Source organism: Capricornis sumatraensis, chromosome 6, assembly GCF_032405125.1.
Source record: "Capricornis sumatraensis isolate serow.1 chromosome 6, serow.2, whole genome shotgun sequence".
NCBI classification, from domain to species: domain Eukaryota; kingdom Metazoa; phylum Chordata; class Mammalia; order Artiodactyla; family Bovidae; genus Capricornis; species Capricornis sumatraensis.
Window position 1 is genome coordinate 102,729,273 of NC_091074.1, and position 21,644 is coordinate 102,750,916.

Here is a 21,644-nt window from a genome sequence, read left to right on the forward strand (position 1 = left end):
GTACATCACAGAGATGAAACTTTAACCTATTTGAATGGCAACTGCTTCCATATTTCCTCTATTCCATGCTGTCTCATTACATTCTTTTTGCCTGCCCTTTTTAACTTTTTACCAGTATTTTTTAAAACTAGAGTTGCACACCTCCTGTAGGGACTCCTGTGATCCCTAGGAGATTCTCCCACATTTACACTGCTCTATGTATTTATATTTGCCAGAGATGAGCTAAAGACTCTCCTCTTGACCTAATGCATTAATTGAAGATTCATGTTAATAATTAGCACAAAAAATCAGAATTAGAAAATGCACTTTGTTCTCTTCAACCCCTCCTCCTAGAAGTAGGGAACACTCTATGAGATAATAGGGCAGTATTATTTTCTTTAAGCTTATAGTAGACACATTTAGATTCAATAAACAGAGTTATCAAATTTTCTAAGTTCAAAGTAGAATGACAGAGAGGTGCAAAACTTGTGAATTACTGAGTTGGTATATTTGAAAAAAACTACAAAATCACATATAGTTAGTAAAAACATTATATATTAATAATAAAGAGGAGAGAGAAGAAGGTATTATCTATAGTTTGTCTCTTTTATCTGCACCAGAGAATCTTAATTCTCTTTTTCTAGGACTTTTGGTTGAGTTTAACAAATTATCTCATAAACTTTAAATGCTACCTAGATCCCCCGGAGGAGGGCATGGCCACCCACTCCAGTATTCTTGCCTGGAGAACCCCCATGGACAGGGGAGTCTGGCAGGCTACAGTCCATGGGGTTGCAAAGAGTCAGACACAACTGACCAACTAAGCACAGAACATATATTAATCAGCATTTTTAAAATGCTGTCCAATGTATTGGAGGAGTTGTTATGGGCTAGGTGGGTGGTAATAAAAGACATGGGAAAAATGATTATCAAATTTCAAATATTTATTCATTTATTTTTTCCATGCAAAAGATCAGCCGGTAATGAATAAGAACCCAATTCTGCTTGGGTTTCCTTCCTGGCTTTACAACTCACAAAACTGTGACCTTGAGCCTCTGATCCCACATTTGTAGTGATGACAACAAAAATCTATTGTGAGGAGGCTCAAATAATAATGCCCTTAAGCACTCTAGTATAAGGAAGTTTCAATTGATCTTTGCTGTTTGTATTTGAGCCTGAAAATTACTTCACCCAAAATTTACCTTTGGGTTACATGGCTAACAGTGGTTATACCATGGCTAGGATCAAAGACAGGAATGCTCTGGATAGCAGTATTCCTTTGGCAGTTTCTCTAATGAGACTCCACTTCATACTTTTAAAGCTTGATAATATGTCTTGAATTTATATAGCCATTACATGTTTTCAGATGCAGTTCTATGCATTTTCTTATTTGGTTTGGCAAACAACACTTCAGCTCCATGGCCGCTGTACTGTTTCTGTGGCCAGTCCTGCCCCTGAACTGTTAAGCTCTGATTAAATCCTCCCAGGAAGACCAGTATGAGAGCATCCACATTACCCAGTTCATGAGCTTGTAACCTAAGCTGGAATTTGGAAAATCACTGAAAGTACACATGGCATCTCCCTGACCTTTGCCTCTAAACATGCATTTGCTAAATACTTGCTGGACTATGAGATAATCTCCAAGAAGTAGCAATTATGTATTTGACGCTAATATTCATTATGTAAATTAATACAATGAATTTATATAAAATATACTAATATAGCATTTGTCTAGGTAGAAAAGCAAAGAGACATAAAGAAAAGAAAAAACAATCTTTTTGTTGGTGACAGTAGATAGATCCTGTTGACATTTTAATGCATTTTGTTTTACTACTTTTCTATGAATATTAATGGGTCTGCTTTCTTTTAAACAAGGAGATTAAAACATATAGAGAGTTTTATATCAATAAGTAAAAATGTAGGTATCTTGTTAGATTATTCTCAGACAGTGGATGTAATTATCTGAAGTTGCAAATTTGAATATAAATTGGTCTTACAAATGGACTTTCCTAGTGTCTTGCTGGTAAAGAATCCACCTGCAATGAGGGAGACCTAGTTTGATCCCTGGATTGGGAAGATACCCTGGAAAAGGTAACGGCTACTCGCTCCAGTATTGCTGAAGAATTCCATGAACTGTATATAGTCCATGGGGCCACAAAGAGTTGGACACGACTGAGTGACTTTCACTTTCTTTCTTTACAACGATGATCGTACTGAAAAACCTCCTACCCCCCCCCCCCACCCAGGATCAGCACTATGGGGACCAAAGCATAATTATGTTAGTTTTAACCTCTGTGTCCTCCAGGATTTTTGTCATGTATTGCTAACTGTAAAAAATTTGTCTCTCTGAGACTACACTTGAGCTCTTTGAGGACAGGATCTATGGGTAGTTTATCTTGGGGAGACAATTCAATATAATAGTTAAGAGAGAATTCTGAAGAGTAAGATTCTTAAGGCTTCCTGGCTGGCTCAGTGGTAAAGAATCTTCCTGCAATGCAAGAGATGAGGGTTCAGTCCCTGGGTCAGGAAGATCCCCTGCAGTAGGAAATGGCATCCCACTCCAGTATTCTTGCCTGGAAAATTCCATGGACAGAGGAGCCTGGAGTGTTATAGTCCATGGGATTGCAAGAGTCAGACACAACTTAGCAACTCAACCACCACCACCACCAAGATTGCTTAGGTTGTTTTGTTAACTCAGCTAGCTAATTGTCATTTGGAGAATTACTTAGCTTCTTCATTGTAAAAACAGAACTCCAAACTCCAAAGGCTTGTCCCAAGAGTAAAATGAGATAATCTACATGTGAAGAAGTTAGAGAGAACCAGCAAATGTTCAGTAAACATTATGTTGTAAAGTCAGAATCTGTTGTTGAACATACTGTGGAGAATGTTCCAAAAAAGTACGGGGTCAAATATTGTCAGCACGAGCAATAATTATGAAGTTGATATCCAAAATGTCTGATCTATGCCTGGCACTGACTAGTTGTGGAATTTTGAACAACTCAGCATCTCTGGGTTTTGTCATTCTCCTCTGTAACATGGGAATAATGAGCATTTTAAAAAATCAAACTATAACCAGAGTTTTATAAAGACATTATGCTTGAATACAGTGAATAGATTTTCCTAGGATGAATTCCAGAAGCGATACTAATGAATCAGAGATTATAAATGGTTTGGAACTGCGGGGGCTACATTTTACTTCTGCTCTTCCCAGAAGGGCTATGCCAGTTAGCAAATTCAGTAGCATTGTACTGGAGTTCATATTTAATCTCACAAAAAAGAAGACTGTTGTTTTTTAAATAGTTTTGCCAGTTTAATATTTTCTTTAGTTCTTGCCATTTTAATAGATGCTGTTTTCTTGTTGCTGTTGTTACTGTTGAGGTTCAGCTTTTCAGATTTTTACAGATGTATTGGCATTTTTTTATTTTTGACTTGTTCATGCACTTTTTCTTTATATCCTTTGTCCATTTTTCTATAGACCATTCAACATTTCCTTGTCAATATGTAATCTCATGACATGTTATTATTTTAACACAATGTTATATTTTGTAATCATTTCTTTGTTGGCAATACTGACATAAAAATGATTACAAAATAGAAGAGAGAAAAACACTAAACCATAAAGCTCTTAACCATTATTAGCTTTAAAACAATAATCTCAAAACCGCAGTTCAGTTCAGTTCAGTCGCTCAGTCCTGTCCAACTCTCTGTGACCCCATGAATCACAGCACACCAGGCCTCCTTGTACATCACCAACTCCCGGAGTTCACTCAGACTTACGTCCATCAAGTCGGTGATGCCATCCAGCCATCTCATCCTCTGTCGTTCCCTTTTCCTGCTGCCCTCAATCCCTCTCAGCATCAGTCTTTCCCAGTGAGTCAGCTCTTTGCATGAGGTGGCCAAAGTACTGGAGTTTCAGATTTAGCATCATTCCTTCCAAAGAACACTCAGGGCTGATCTCCTTTAGAATGGACTGGTTGGATCTCCTTGCAGTCCAAGGGACTCTCAAGAGTCTTCTCCAACACCGCAGTTCAAAAGCATCAATTCTTCGGTGCTCAGCTTTCTTTAAGTCCAACTCTCACATCCATACATGACCACTGGAAAAACCATAGCTTTGACTAGACAGAACTTTGTTGGCAAAGTAATGTCTCTGCTTTTTAATATGCTATCTAGGTTGGTCATAAAACCCCAAGTACAACCCAAATTTAGACTTCTAAAACTCATATCTATTAGTCCTTATATCCTATAGAGTTTATAGCCTTTTATTTATAAATATTATCTCATTAGGAAAATCCAAAACTTCTGGGGCACCCATGAAAAAATTGTGTGAAAATGAGCTTTAAAATTATAAAATTTTAAAGTTGTCACATTAATTAAAATTAGACTCTTTTTTCTGTTAGAAGCTTAAGTTCTCACTGATTAAAGTTTAGAATCTCTTAAAATATTTAATGAACCAAAACAGTTGTTCTAATGTTAAACATTCTCTCAGTAAATCTCAAAGAGGTTTAGCATTGAACCAGAATAACCCCTTTTTTTTTTTTCTTTCTCTCAATTCAGGCAACCATTTATTTTAATGCACATTAAAATGTTTTGAAACATTTTGGCAAAAAAGAATGAGTTTTCTTTTTGCTCAGGGTTACGCCTTCCTCCCCAAAATACCCAAACCAAAAAACCCTTAACTTACAAAGATAACACTTTGCTTTTATTTCTTAAAAGGAACCACTTAGTAATTGAGTTTCTACTCCTGGAAAAAACTTCTCTCTGTTAATGGATTTTTTGTAGTCTTCAGTTCAGTGCTATTAGTAATAGTTACATTTGCCTTCCTTTCTCTGTTGCCAGATCACCTGTGTTTGTTTATGATTCCATGAAGTAATGTTGCCTTGAGAAGAAGTATTGGTTTTTTGTATTCCTAGAGCCATCACAGGACTTGGTCCACTACAGATATAAACTAATATTTTATTGAATTGAGTAATGATAAAGACACATACAATATCCAAGGTGTGAATTTACCTTCTGCCTTCCATAATCTTCTGATTATGGGCAGAAAATAAAACAATTTTAAAAATGTTTAGCCAAAATTTTCCAAACTGAGATTCTGTGGAGCAGTATTACAGGAGATTTGTGTAGGTCTCAGGGAAAAGAAAATTAAGTATCTGGAGAACATTGCCTATTCCAGGAGATGCATAGCACACTCATTCACCTATGAAGCCTCTGAGTGCAGCAAAAGGAAAAGATTAATTCCACCCACACCTCTTTCAGTTCCTAACCTAGAAAGATAGGTTCTCTGATTGGTTTATTTTAAAAGTTGCCTCATGAAAGAACAGAGAGCTATAAAGAAGTCAAAAGAAGTAAAGGCTAAGAAGCAAAATGAACTCATTAAATTAATAAAAATTTATAATACAAAGAACCCCAAATTCAAGAACAAAATTTTAACCTTCAATGAGATGCAATAAGTAGTAGAATTGACTTCCAGAAAAAAAATTAGTAATATGGAGAATAAATTGTATAAACGAGATACAAGGTAAAAAGACAGAGATAAACTTGATGAGAGTTTATGATAAACATTTTGAGCAGAATCACAGATTCAGGCTATGAATTAAATATGCTTCTCCTGAAAATGCAATAAGATTAATAGCAAAGGCAAGACCAAGATATAATTCAAACACTTCTAGGGGGAAATGAATTAGAAATTACACATTAAATGACTTACCAGGCTATGTGAAAAACATGTAAGATAAATCACACCCAGATTTATTCTGAGCACTGGCATTTTTTAACTCCTTATTTTAGAAATGTACAAACATACACAAAAATAAAGTAAACAATAAAATTAAACTTCATGTTTCCATTATCCAGCTTTAGAGATTATAAACATTATATTAGTACATTTTTTATTTTCACTGTATCCACTTTTTTCCTTTTGGAGGAAATATTCCATATTTTTTGTCCTTTTGTCTCTACGTATTCAATGCATACCTTTAATAAATGAGTATACTTTTTATATAACCATCATAATATTATCACATCTAGTAACATTAATAGTAAAGTCTATTTTCTTTTGCCCAGATCACAAAAATACATGGAGTTTAAGCAACCATCTAACTGGTGACAGTTAAAATATCTTACCTTTGAAAAAACAAAACAAAGAAAGTACCTTGTGAACACATTCTTGACACCCATCTTAAAAGTATTGGAAGAAACAATGAAGATGAGGGTCCCTGCAGCCGAAGCTTCTTTAGCCTCATGGTAAATTCTTCCTTGTCTGGAATCTCTGTGTCACTCTGTAGCACCCTGTTAAGAGGTGGCAAGATTCCACAGGGTGTATCATTGTTCCAAGAGAAGTGGAGAACAGAAAATGTGTCTTGTTGCTGCTTTTTTCTCAGTATCTAAGATAGTGAAAAGTGAAAGTGTTAGTCGCTCAGTCATGTCTGACTTTTTGCAATCCCATGAACTGACCTAAGATAGTACTTCATACTAAAAGATACTTATTAATGAATGAACCCCCACCCCAACCTCCGTGACTCAGCAAAGATTTATTTGCCTCAGTTATCTCAGAACTATTGGATCTGAAGCAATGATGCTGAAAGGCATAAGGAATTTCTCAGTAATAAGCCAGTAAGCACCAAATCATAAAAGAAGACAAGAGCCTGCTCCAGTTCTTTGGCACAGCACAGAACCCAGACACTTTAACACGAGAAAAATTAAGTCCAAATCAGGAATCAGACTGAACTTCTTCTGGCTGGCAAGGCAGAACAAGGACTTAAATTCTGATTTTTCAGATTAAAAAGGAACACATATTTATTTTCCTTCTCAGTTGAGGGTTCATGCTAACGTTCCTAACTTCTTTTATATTGAGTGCTTCAATTGTGTTAGGCACTGTCCCATATGTTATTCCATTTACTGTTGTAGTGACCTTCTGATGCTAGCACATAGGGGTTGGAGACTCAGGTTTTGGTCTCAGACCTAATTTCAAATGCTGCCTCTTCCATTTATCAGTGTTTGACCTAAGGAAAGATTTGGGTTCCCCAGGTGGTGCAGTGGTAAAGAATGGATGAGACCTGCCAGTGCAGGAGACATAAAAGATACAGATTGCATCCCTGCATCAGGAAGATCCCCTGGAGGAGACAACTGCAATCCACTCCAGTATTCTTGCCCAGAGAATCCCATGAACAGAGGAACTTGGTGGGCTGCAGTCGGTAGGGCCACAAAGAATCAGATCCAACTTAGGACACACACACAAGGGAAGATTTATAGTAGCCATAATGATCAGCTTCCTAATTTTCAAAATATGAATATTGCTACTATCTATACCAGTGACATATTACTATGAAGGTGAAATAAGATGGCACATAGTAAATTTCAAAACATGTTAGCTAAAGTTATCAAATATGTATATACAGAGAAAAAAATATATAGAGAGAGAAAAGAATTTACTAAGGATATAGAGGCAGTATTGCAGCCAAGATGGAGAAGCTCTATACAGTCAACAAAAGCAAGACCGGGAGCTGACTGTGGCTCAGATCATAAACTCCTTAGTGCCAAATTCAGACTTAAATTGAAGAAAGTAGGGAAAACTGCTAGGCCAATCAAGTATGACCTAAATCAAATCCCTTATGATTATACAATGGAAGTGAGAAATAGATTTAAGGGACTAGATCTGATAGATAGCATGCCTGATGAACTGTGGAATGAGGTTCATGACATTGTACAGGAGACAGGGATCAAGACCATCCCCATGGAAAAGAAATGCAAAAAAGCGAAATGGCTCTCTGGGGAGGCCTTACAAATAGCTGTGAAAAGAAGAGAGGCGAAAAGCCAAGGAGAAAAGGAAAGATATAAGCATCTGAATGCAGAGTTCCAAAGAATAGCAAGAAGAGATAAGAAAGCCTTCTTCAGCAATCAATACAAAGAAATAGAGGAAAACAACAGATGGGAAAGACTAGAGATCTCTTCAAGAAAATTAGAGATACCAAGGGAACATTTCATGCAAAGATGGCCTCGAAAAAGGACAGAAATGGTCTGGACCTAACAGAAGCAGAAGATATTAACAAGAGGTGGCAAGAATACACAGAAGAACTGTACAAAAAAGATCTTCACGACCCAGATAATCATGATGATGTGATCACTAATCTAGAGCCAGACATCTTGGAATGTGAAGTCAAGTGGGCCTTAGAAAGCATCACTACGAACAAAGCTAGTGGAGGTGATGGAATTCCAGCTGAGCTATTTCAAATCCTGAAAGATGATGCTGTGAAAGTGCTGCACTCAATATGCCAGCAAATTTGGAAAACTCAGCAGTGGCCACAGAACTGGAAAAGGTCAGTTTTCATTCCAATTGCAAAGAAAGGCAATGCCAAAGAATGCTCAAACTACCGCACAATTGCACTCATCTCACATGCTAGTAAAGTAATGCTCAAAATTCTCCAAGCCAGGCTTCAGCAATACGTGAACCATGAACTCCCTGATGTTCAAGCTGGTTTTAGAAAAGGCAGAGGAACCAGAGATCAAGTTGCCAACATCCACTGGATCATGGAAAGAGCAAGAGAGTTCCAGAAAAACATCTATTTCTGCTTTATTGACTATGCCAAAGCCTTTGACTGTGTGGATCCCAATAAACTGTGGAAAATTCTGAAAGAGATGTGAATACCAGACCACCTAACCTGCCTCTTGAGAAATCTGTATGCAGGTCAGGAAGCAACAGTTAGAACTGGACATGGAACAACAGACTGGTTCCAAATAGGAAAAGGAGTACGTCAAGGCTGTATATTGTCACCCTGCTTATTTAACTTCTATGCAGAGGACATCATGAGAAATGCTGGACTGGAAGAAACACAAGCTGGAATCAAGATTGCCGGGAGAAATATCGATCACCTCAGATATGCAGATGACAGCACCGTTATGGCAGAAAGTGAGGAGGAGCTAAAAAGCCTCTTGATGAAAGTGAAAGAGGAGAGTGAAAAAGTTGGCTTAAAGCTCAACATTCAAAAAACGAAGATCATGGCATCCAGTCCCATCACTTTATGGGAAATAGATGGGGAAACAGTGGAAACAGTGTCAGACTTTATTTTGGGGGGCTCCAAAATCACTGCAGATGGTGACTGCAGCCATGAAATTAAAAGACACTTACTCCTTGGAAGAAAAGTTATGACCAACCCAGATAGCATATTCAAAAGCAGAGACATTACTTTGCCGACTAAGGTCCACATAGTCAAGGCTATGATTTTTCCTGTGGTCATGTATGGATGTGAGAGTTGGACTGTGAAGAAGGCTGCGCGCTGAAGAATTGATGCATTTGAACTGTGGTGTTGGAGAAGACTCTTGAGAGTCCCTTGGACTGCAAGGAGAACCAACCAGTCCATTCTGAAGGAGATCAACCATGGGATTTCTTTGGAAGGAATGATGCTGAAGCTGAAGCTCTAGTACTTTGGACACCTCATGTGAAGACTTGACTCATTGGAAAAGACTCTGATGCTGGGAGAGATTGGGGGCAGGAGGAGAAGTGGACGACCCAGGATGAGATGGCTGGATGGCATCACAGACTCGATGGACATGAGTCTGAGTGAACTCCGGGAGTTGGTGATGGACAGGGAGGCCTGGCGTGCTGCAGTTCATGGGGTCGCAAAGAGTCGGACACGATTGAGTGACTGAACTGTCTAACTGAACTGAATTATACAGAAAAATTAAGCACAAGCTTTTTGGTCCAACAGCTATTTTTCTTTCCATAGTCATTAAAAATAACTCCGGTTTAACATTGCCATCTTTTAAGATTTCTGAACACTGCCAGTATTTGATATTTCTAATTCTCTGAAATTTATCATCTTTCCAAATATAACCACTGAGGTAAATTTAACCACAGATCAAATTTTCAAAGTCCTGCCTCATCCAAATGTTGAATATATTTGTTCTGCTACTTTTTCTAATTGCTGTAGGAGGTAAAATAAAATTATTGTGAATAGATTTTCTGGAAATCAATCCTGGAGAGGGGACCTGTTCAACAATGTTTTCATGGTCAATATATGCTGTCGTACTTTGTTTTTCCATGAAGCAATCACCACATTGGCTTCTGGCTCACCTTACCCTTCCCAAATCAGATTTCAAAAAAGATTAACCTGAAATGATCTGTTTTGAACATTTTATTTCAACACCCAAGTAGGTTGATATTTCCTAATAGATTAGGTAGAAGTTTTAATGTATCTTCATAAAAGAGATGTCTTCAAGTTAACTACACTTTCAGAATACTTCTTAGGCTTTTTAGCAATCCTCATAGTTTATCTAGTGAAACAGCTGGCTGAGAGTTGCAAACCTGTTTGCTAAGAAAATGATCAAACCCACTAAAGTATTTCATAGCAAATAGTTGGTTCCTATGAACCCCATTCAAGCATTCTTGAGAGTTCTCAAGAATTTAAAGTACCTTAAAATGTGCATGCTTACCTGAACTAGCATGGTGCCCCTTACAAGTTTCTTTCAAAACACAAATGATTCCTCAAGGGATCCTAGCAGTCAGTATGGTATCAGAGGTCCTATTCCAAATGGCATATGTCAATATTTAGATAAAGGGATTCTATGTTCCTAGTAACATTTTTATACATAAATTATTAAGTTCTACTCTAAACCACAGGAAATGTTTCAAATATTAACTAGATAAACCTCCTTTCAGATCCTATTTGCATATCAGAGTGTCTAAGATTTCTCTTCAAATCCTTAAAACATGATAATTCAGTCTCCCCTGACTCTCTTTTAATTTTCTGCATGCATCTTGAGGTCTATCAGATATTTTTCTTGTTTATTTGCTGGCTCCCCCTTCACCTGAAATTAAACTCCATGAAAAAGCAGGAAATCTATATGTTTTGAGATTGCTTTTTGTGTCACACTTAAAACAGTGCTTGATACTTAGAGGGTGCTTAATAAATGTTAAATGCATGAACCTCTAAGTACGATATTCTGACTCTCCTTAAATGTCTGTTGCATAGGTTAGCTGCTCTAGTAAGTCATTAACATAGAGATTGTGCCTACTTTGGTAATAATTGACTTTCAAAATAAGTTATTTTGCTGAAAATAAACCTGCTGTTAAAAGATAAACTGAGACATATTAAAAATTTAAGAGATCATTGGGTGCATAGTCATTCTGATTGGCAGTGCAAAGCCAGAAGTAGTTAGGAGTGCTCCCTCTATTAACATAAGAGCCAGGGTACACAGTGCAGAAGCAAAGAAATGAAATTATTTGATTGGCTATAATCACAAGTAGTTGGCTACTTGTGACTTGGTTTCCACAGCATCTTGATTTCATAATATTGAGCTATTTACAAACCTAGATTTTGGCTTGCTTACATAGGTCATCATGACATTAGAACCACATTAGTCCAATGGCCTCTTTGTTTAATTAATTTAACACTGAGTCATTAAAAATAAATTTTAGTAGCAATCTTTTCCATGAGGAATGTAGGAATATGAGCTAGATAGTTTCAGAGTCACAGTAAACATATTTTTCTGAAAGGAATTTCAGTAATGGTATTTTTATAAGTTAAACTATTGATATCTAATTTAGGTATCTCAGATTAAATTTTCTCAGGGTGAAATGAAGTCAAGATATGCAAAGACTTTTAGGCAGTGTAAAGGGTTTAGGTTTTCTGCCTGCAATTGAAGAATCTTGCATAGGAAAAAAACAGTACACTTTGCATTTTTTAAATAAGTCCATCGTGGATTCACCATGATTGAAGAAGGAAGAGTAAGTATATAAGAGCGTAGATTGAAAATTTAATGACGAAGTATAAGTGAGAGATGATGGCGGGTTTGTTCTGCTTCTGTGCTTACCAAGCCCTCCAGATTTTGATTTGCCTGCTGACTTAATGAAGACATTCTAGAAATGTTTGTATAAGATGCTACTTTCTTTAAAATGTCACTTTTCTCTTTAATATGTTCAAATTCTGATTTATTCATCAGTTTGATTAATCTAATTACTGTGACTCCACCTGTGTTGGAAATTAAAATAAAATTCATGTTTATGAGATTGTAAAAATGATGATCACATCCTGGACATTGAAAAATTCACCAGGGTAACTGTGAACTTCCAGATGTTCAAACTGGTTTTAGAATAGGCAGGAGAACCAGAGATCTAATTGCCAAAACCAGCTGGATCATTGAAACAGCAAGAGAGTTCCAGTAAAACATCTATTTCTGCTTTATTGACTATGGCAAAGCCTTTGACTGTGTGGATCACAATAAACTGTGGAAAATTCTGAAAGAGACGGGAATACAAGACCACTTGACCTGCCTCTTGAGAAATCTGTATGCAGGTCAGGAAGCAATAGTTAGAACTGGACATGGAACAACAGACTGGTTCCAAATCGGGAAAGGAGTATGTCAAGGCTGTATACTGTCACCCTGCTTATTTAACTTCTATGCAGAGTACATCATGAGAAATTCTGGGCTGGAAGAAGCACAAGCTGGAATCAAGATTGCCAGGAGAAATACCAATAATCTCAGATATGCAGATGACACCACCCTTATGGCAGAAAGTGAAGAACTAAAGAGCCTCTTGATGAAAGTGAAAGAGGAAAGTGAAAAAGTTGGCTCAAAGCTCAACATTCAGAAAACTAAGATCATGGTATCCAGTCCCATTACTTCAAGGCAAACAGATGGAGGAACAATGGAAACACTGGCAGACTTCATTCTTTTGGGCTCCAAAATCACTGCAGATGGTGACTGCAGCCATGAAATTAAAAGATGCTTACTCCTTGCAAGGAAAGTTATGATTCACCCTAGACAGCATATTAAAAAGCAGAGACATCACTTTACCAACAAAAGGTCCATCTAGTCAAGGCTATTGTTTTTCCAGTAGTCATGTATGGATGTGAGTTGGACTTAAAGAAAGCTGAGAGTCAAATAATTGATGCTTTTGAACTGTGGTATTGGATTAGACTCTTGAGAGTCCCATGGACTGCAAGGAGATCCAACAAGTCCACCCTAAAGGAAATCAGTCTTGAATATTCACTGGAAGGACTCATGCTGAAGCTGAAACCCCAATACTTTGGCCACCTGATGTGAAGAGCTGACTCAGGAAAAGACCCTGATGCTGGGAAATATTGAAGGTGGGAGGAGAAGGGGACGACAGAGGATGAGATGGTTGGATGGCATCATTGACTCAATGGACATGAGTTTTAGTAGACTCCAGTAGTTGGTGATGGACAGGAGGGCTAACATGCTGCAGTCCATGGAGTCACAAAGAGTCAGACATGACTGAAGAACTGAACTGAACTGAATGAGAATGGAACCTTATGAAGACTTGTGGGACATCCCAAGTTCCATAAGCATGTGAGCCAATTCCTTATGATAAATTATATATATATATATATATATATATATATATATATATATGTGTGTGTGTGTGTTCCATCACTCAGTTGTGTACAACTCTTAGTGACCCCAGGAACTGTGGCCTACCAGGTTCCTCTGTCCATGGGATTCTCCAGACAAGAATACTAGAGTGGGTTGTCATTTCATAAAAACACACACACACATATACATCAGTTTAGTTCAGTTCAGTTCAGTCGCTCAGTCGTGTCCAACTCTTTGTGACCCCATATATGTATGTAATCCCCTATTGGTTCTGTTTCTCTGGAGAACCCTCATTAATACACCATTTTACATTTGGATATTTGCACATTTGGATATGTGTGCACCAGGACCCAGGATAAAGGAGCAGTGACCCCACAAGAGACTGACCCAGACTTGCCTGTGTGTGTCTAGGAGTCTCTGGTAGAAGCGTGGATCAGTGGTGGCCTGCTGCAAGGCTGGGGACACTTAATGTAGCAGTGTGTGCATGGGTCCTTTTGAAGGAGGTCGCCATTATCTTCATTACCTCCACCATAGTTTGGCCTTAGGTCAAATAACAGGGAGGGAACACAGCCCTGCCCATCAACAGAAAATTGTATTAAAGATTTACTGAGCATAACCCCACTCATCAGAACAAGACCTAGTTTCTCCCTCAGTCAGTCTCTTCCATCAGGAAGCTCTCATAAGTCACTTATTCTTCTCCATCAGAGGGCAGGTAGACTGAAAGCTACAATCACAGAAAACTAACCAGTCTGATCACATGGACCACAGCCTTGTCTAACTCAGTGAAACTATGAGCCATGCCATGTAGGGTCACCCAAGACAGGCGGGTCACAGTGGAGAGTTCTGTCAAAACGTGGTCTGCTGGAGAAGGGCATGGCAGACCACTTTAGTATTCTTGCCTTGAGAACCCCATGAATAGTATGAAAATGCAAAAAAGATAGGACAAAGAATGATGAACCCCCCAGGTTGGTAGGTGCCCAATATGCCACTGGAGATCAATGGAGAAATAACTTCAGAAAGAATGAAGAGATGGAATCAAAGCAAAAACAAACCCAGTTGTGGATGTGACTGGTGATGGAAGTAAAGTCTGATGCTGTAAAGAGCAATATTGCATAGGAACCTGGGATGTTAGGTCCATGAATCAAAGAAAATTGGAAGTGGTCAAATAGGAGACAGCAAGAGTGAACATTGACATTTTAGGAATCAGTGAACTCAAATGGACTGGAATGGTGAATTTAACTCAGATGACTCTTCTATCTACTACTGTGGGCAAGAATCCCTTAGAAGAAATGGAGTAGCCATCATAGTCAACAAGAGTATGAAATGCAATACTTGGATGCAATCTCAAAAACAACAGAATGATCTCGCTTCATTTCCAAGGCAAACCATCAATATCACAGTAATCCAAGTCTATGCCCTGACCAATAATGCTGAAGAAGCTGAAGTTGAATGGTTACATGAAGACCTACAAGACTTTTTAGAACTAATACCCAAAAAACATGTCCTTTTCATTATAGGGGACTGGAATGAAAAAGTATGAAGTCAAGAAATACCTGGAGTAACAGGCACATTTGGCCTTGGAGTACAGAATGAAGCAGGGCAAAAGCTAATAGAGATTTCCCAAGAGAAAGCAGTGGTCATGGCAAACACTCTCTTCCAACACAAAGAGAAGACTCCACACATGTACATCATCGGATGGTCAATACTGAAATCACCCTGAGTATATTCTTTGTGGCCAAAGATGGACTACCTCTATACAGTCAGCAAACACAAGACTGGGAGCTGACTGTGGCTCAGAACATGAACTCCTTACTGCCAACTTCAGACTTAAATTGAAGAAAGTAGGGAAAAGCACTAGACCATTCAGGTATGACCTAAATCAAATCACTTACAATTATACAGTGGAAGTGGGAAATAGATTCAAGGGATTAGATCTGATAAAGTGCCTGAAGAACTATGGAAGGTGGTTCATGACATTGTACAGGAGGCAAGGATCAAGACCATCTCCAAGAAAAAGAAATGCAAAAAGACAAAATGGTTGTCTAGGGGGCCTTGCAGATAGCTGTGAAAAGAGAAGTGAAAAGCAAAGGAGAAGAAGAAAGATATACCCATTTGAATGCAGAGTTCCAAAGAATAGCAAGGAGAGATTTAAAAAAGCCTTCTTCAGTGATCAATGCAAAGTAATAGAGAAAAACAATAGAATGGGAAAGACTAGAGATCTCTTCAAGAAAGTTAGAGATAGCAAGGGAACATTTTATGCAAAGATGGGCTCAATTAAGGACAGAAATGGTATGGACCTAACATAAGCAGAAGATATTTAAGCAGAGGTGGCAAGAATATATATAACTGTACAAAAAGGCATCTTCATGACCCAGATAATCACTATGGTGTGATCATTCACCTAGAGCCAGACACCCTGAAATGAGAACTTGACTGGGCCTTAGGAAGAATCACTATGAACAAAGCTAGTGGAGGTGATTGAATTCTAGCTGAGCTATTTCAAATCCTAAAAGATGATGCTGTGAAAGTGCTGCACTCAATATGCCAGCAAATTTGGAAAGCTCAGCAGTGGCCACAGGACTGGAAAAGGTCAGTTTTCATTCTAATCCCAAAGAAAGGCAATGCCAAGGAATGCTCAAACTACCACACAATTGCACTCATCATCCCTGGGTCAGGAAGATCCCCTGGAGAAGGAAATGGCAACCCACTCCAGTATTCTTGCCTGGAGAATCCTATGGATGGAGAAGCCTGGTAGGCTACAGTCCACGGGGTCACAGAGAGTCGGACACGACTGAGCGACCTCACTCACTCACTCACACACTATCGAAGTAATGCTCAAAATTATCCAATCCAGACTTCACCAGTATGTGAACCATGAAATTCCAGATGTTCAGGCTGGTTTTAGAAAAGGCAGGGGAACCAGAGATCAAATTGCCAACACCTGCTGGATCATTGAAAAAGCAAGAGAGTTCCAGAAAAAATATCTACTTCTGCCTTATTGGTTACATCAATGCCTTTGACTGTGTGGATTACAATAAACTGTGGAAAGTTCTGAAAGAGATGGGAATACCATGCCATCTGACCTGCCTCCTTAGAAATCTGTATGCAGGTCAAGAAGCAACAGTTAGAACTGGACGTGGAATAACAGACTCCTTTCCAAATCGGTAAAGGAGTACATCAAGTTTGTATATTATCACCCTGCTTAACTTATATGCAGAGTACATCATGAGAAATTTTGGGCTGGACAAAGCACAAGCTGGAATCAAAATTGCTGGTGGAAATATCAATAAGCTCAGACATGCAGATAACACCACCCTTATGGCAGAAAGTGAAGAGGAACTAAAGAGCCTCTTGATGAAAGTGAAAGAGGAGAGTGAAAAGTTGGCTCAAAGCTCAACAGTCAGAAAACTAAAATCGTACCATCCAGTCCAGTCACTTCATGGCAAATAGATGGGAAACAATGGAAACCATGACAGACGTCATTCTTTTGGGCTCCAAAATCACTGCAGATGGTGACTGCAGCCATGAAACTAAAAGGGTTTGCTCCTTGGAAGAAAAGTTATGACCAAACTAGACAGCATATTGAAAAGCAGAGATGTTACTTTGCCAACAAAGGTCCATCTAGTCAAGGCTATGGTTTTTCCAGTAGTCATGTATGGATGTGAGAGTTGGACTATAAAGAAAGCTGAGTGCCAAAAAATTGATGCTTTTGAACTGTGGTGTTGGAGAAGACTTTTGAGAGTCCCTTGGACATCTACAAGATCCAACCAGTCCATCCTAAAGGAGATCATTCCTGAATACTCACTGGAAGGACTGATTTTAAAGCTGAAACTCCAATACTCTGGCCACCTGACATGAAAAACTACTTATTTGAAAAGACCCTGATGCTGGGAAAGATTGATGCAGGAGGAGAAGAGGATGCGATGGTTGGATGGCATCACTGACTCAGTGCACATGAATCTGAGTAAACTCTGGCAGTTGATGATGGACGGGGAGGCCTAACACGCTGCAGTCCATGGGATCACAAAGAGTTGAACATGACTGGGTAAACTGAACTGAACTGAACATTTGGATATTATTAAGAGTGTTACTCTGAACATTCCTATGTATGTCTGTGATCAGAAGTTTCCCCAGATTCTGTAGAATCTCTAGGAGTGAATTTCTGGGTAAAAGAGTATGAGTTTGTTCAGTTTCATTATGCAGGTTTAAACCCTCTTCAATCCATTTACACACTTACCGGTAGTGAATGTGAATTCCCATTGCTGCACATCCTTGCTAACACAAGGCATTGTCATTTTATTGAAGTATTTCTGATTACACTGTGGTAGGATCCATATCTTAGAGGTTTTAATTTTCATTTCTTATGGACCTTCTTTTGTTCTTTACACAGTGTTCATTGCTTCTTCATTGCTTTGCAGATAGAGAGAATCCTGCCCCCCAGCTTTATTTTAAGGCTTTTTCTCAGGGTTAGAAGTGCTTTCACAGATACTTTACCAGTGAATTTCTTTCACTTTCACTTTTCATTCCTCTTGTGATGAAAGTGAAGTCGCTCAGTCGTGTCCAACTCTTTGCCACCCCGAGGACTGTAACCTACCAGGCTACTCTGTCCATGGGATTCTCCAGGCAAGAATACTGGAGTGGGTTGACATTTCCTTCTCCAGGGGATCTTCCCAACCCAGGGATTGAACCCAGGTCTCCCGCCTTGCAGGCAAACGCTTGAACCTCTGAGCCACCAGGGAAGTCCCTCTTGTTACCATCCCTTAATTGGATACTGACTTTAAGCTTTTCTAGTGATTGATCACTATACACCATGGAGAGAAAACATACTGCAGTGTTTAGGGTGGACCCTCCCCTGGAATTCCTGTTAACAGCTTCTTTGAATGGATCTCTCTTCACTTAAGACATGTTTTCTTTCATCGGGGCAATGAGGAAGAACAGAAAATAGTCTTCATAACTAAATACACAGAACTCATGAAATTCCCTCCACAGTTCCACTGTTTCCAGCCTAGTATATCTGTTTATTTAGAAATGTGTAGCTAGTACTTCTTGCACAATGATTACCTTATTTCAGCTTATTACTTTCCATTGTTTCAGTGGTGTGGTTTTTTTAAATGTATCATTTAACATTTAAAATGGTATTATTTAACTATTTAACCTGCTTTATTTTTATCCAAAGCACTTATTGCTATCATACTATATACTATTTATTTTGATTATTGTAAACATCATTTGTAGAGTATAAGCATATGGAGAGAGAGTTCCATCTGTTTTTCCTACTGATATATCATCAGCATTTACAGTTGCAGTAATAATATTTATAGTAATAATAACAAAATGAACACTTTAAAACAAATGATCTGATTGTTCAAAAAATCTAAGCTGGAGTTCTAGAATGCAGGGCTAGGATAGGACAGACAGGTATAGATGTAGGCTGTATCACCTGGAGGCAGAAATTACCTAAAAGATAACTTTTAGGAATGAAGCTAAAGTGAAGTGTCAGATTAAATATAAATCTGAGAGGCCAGGCAAAGAACTGTGCTTTCATTCTCTCAGATCATTTGTTTTGATAGAAGACAACCTCCTTGTTATGAGGTCATGCAAAAATTCCCAAGGAGAGGTTCATGTGGTGAGGAACTTAGATCTCCTACCAACAGCCACATGAATGAGCCATCTTGGAAGCAGATCCTCCAGACACAAATAACACACCTGGTCAATATCTCAACTGAAATTTCATGAAAGACCCTGAGCTGAAACTATCCAGCTAAGCAGTGCCTATATTCCTAACTCACAAAAATGGGAGGTAATAAATATGAATTGCTTTAAAATACTAAATTTGGGGATAGTTTGTTATATAGTAATGAATATCTTTTTAACTTGCTTTATTTTTATCCAAAGCACCTATTGCTATCATACCATATATTATTCATTTTGATTATTATAAACTTGTCATTTGTAGAGTATAAGCATATGGAGAGAGAATTCCATCTGTTTTTCCTGCTGATATATCATCAGCACTTACAATTACAGTAATAATATTTATAGTAATAATAACATAATGAACATTTATTTGATAAACAATATGTCCATTAAGCATCTAAGTAGTAATTTCAAGTATGCAATTGGATACACAAATCCAGAGTTACCGAAGGAAGCTGTGGCCTGGATAAAGATTTGGGAGTCATAAGCACACTGAGAAATGTTCTTGAAAATGAATGATGCCACCTGGCACTATAGTTACAAAAAAAGTGTTGCAGGTCACACTTCTATAGTACTCCAACAATTAGCAAAAAAGAGATGACAAAAATACTGAAAAAGAGCAGCAAATGGTAAAGGGAGAAAATTATCAATTATCAGAAAGTGACAACAAAGAATAAAAAGAAAATATGGGCTTCCCTGGTGGCTCAGAGGTTAAAGCGTCTGCCTGAAATTTGGGAGACCTGGGTTCGATCCCTGGGTCAGGAAGATCCCCTGGAGAAGGAAATGGCAACCCACTCCAGTACTCTTGCCTAGAGAATCCCATGGAGGGAGGAGCCTGGTAGGCTACAGTCCATGGGGTCGCAAAGAGTCGGACACGACTGAGCAACTTCACTTTTCACTTATAGAATGCCTGCTATTTGCCAATCTGGGCACTTTAAATACTTTGCTACATCCAGTTTTCAAAGTAACTCTGTGCGTGCTGTTGCTCAGTTGTGTTCGACCCTTTGAGACCCATGAACTGCCTCCAGGGATCTTCCCGACCTAGGGACTGAACCCACATCCCTTGCATCTCCTGCATTAGCAGGTGGCTTCTTTACCACTAGCACCAATAGGTAGGCTTTATTACTCACAATTTGTAGGAGAAAACCACTTAGAGGCTAAGTACTTGCCCTTGGTCACATTTCCAAGAAGTGGTGGGACTAGGAGTTGAATCTAGATCAGAATATCATGTCTTTCCAATAAATCGTTCCTGAGATAGGTGCTTAATACCTGTGTATTCTGAATATGTGATGATGCCTTGTTATCCTTTAACAATCATATTGATTTTTTTTTCAGTTACTATGATACAATCACACTGAGCGACTTCACTTTCACTTTTCACTTTGATGCATTGGAGAAGGAAATGGCAACCCACTCCAGTGTTCTTGCCTGGAGAATCCCAGAGCCTGGTGGGCTGCTGTCTATGGGGCCGCACAGAGTCGGACACGACTGAAGCGACTTAGCAGCAGCAGCAGCATGATACAATCACATATGGAAAACTACCACGCAGTAAAATGTGAAATGTTATACCTCAAGAAATATCAGGTTTCCCAGAGGAACACTTTGAAGACAGTAGATACTTGACTTTCTCACTTACCTTGGCGCATTCTGTGACTTAACCTGCATGCTGGAGTTCACCTGAGTAAACATCATAAATTTTATTTGGTGAAGGAGGAAGCCCTAGTCATAAGTAATGATTATATCACACTAAAAGTGGAGCCAAGCATGTTGTTTCTTGGATGACTAGCAACTGAAATTATTAATCATTTAATTGATGAATTCACTTCAGAAAAACTTGTGAACAGAGCTCAAGCAAATATTGTCCTGAAGGTTTCAATTCATTTTCTCTAATAGAAGAAAAACAAACCATTATTTGTCATCATAATAAAAACATATCATATTCCAAGATGTCAGTAACAGCAAGGTAGACTTTTAGCATAAAATGCTGTGATATTATCAATGAAGCAATTTTCAACTGCAAATGCCCATGCATGAGTGATTTTAAAGTGGATGACAGAATGACTAAATATGTTAGAAATATCTCTGCAACATCCTCAAAATTCATATGCTTATCCCTGAAGCCATTCTGAGCTCATTCACATGTCCTAATCCAATATCCCAAGGCACTCAGATATGCCTCTATTTTGAAAACACTACATATATGCTTAGTACATATGTAAAATGGGAGAAAGCATTAAATATTACAGTTTTTTAAGTCTCTGCTTAAAACACATATAATACTTATTGTAAACACATAGGTGCTTTACATATACATATTTATGTACATAATGCTAAAGACCTACATTATATTTCTGACCTAATTTATTTCTGAAAGAGCCTCCTAACAAGTTTCTAGTCATATTCCCCTCAAATGTACCAAGTGCAGGGCTGCCAAAATTTGTTTTCATAAATGGAAATGTGGCCACGCCACCCTGTCTACTCAGAACCCTTCAACTCTCGCCTTTTGACTCCAGGATAAAATTCAAGTCTCTGATGTGGCATAAACCCTTCATTACGCATCCCCTGCGTTGTGTTCCAGCTGTATCTCTCATTACTTCACTCTACCTTGAACTTTATGCTTCAACAGTTTCACATTGCTA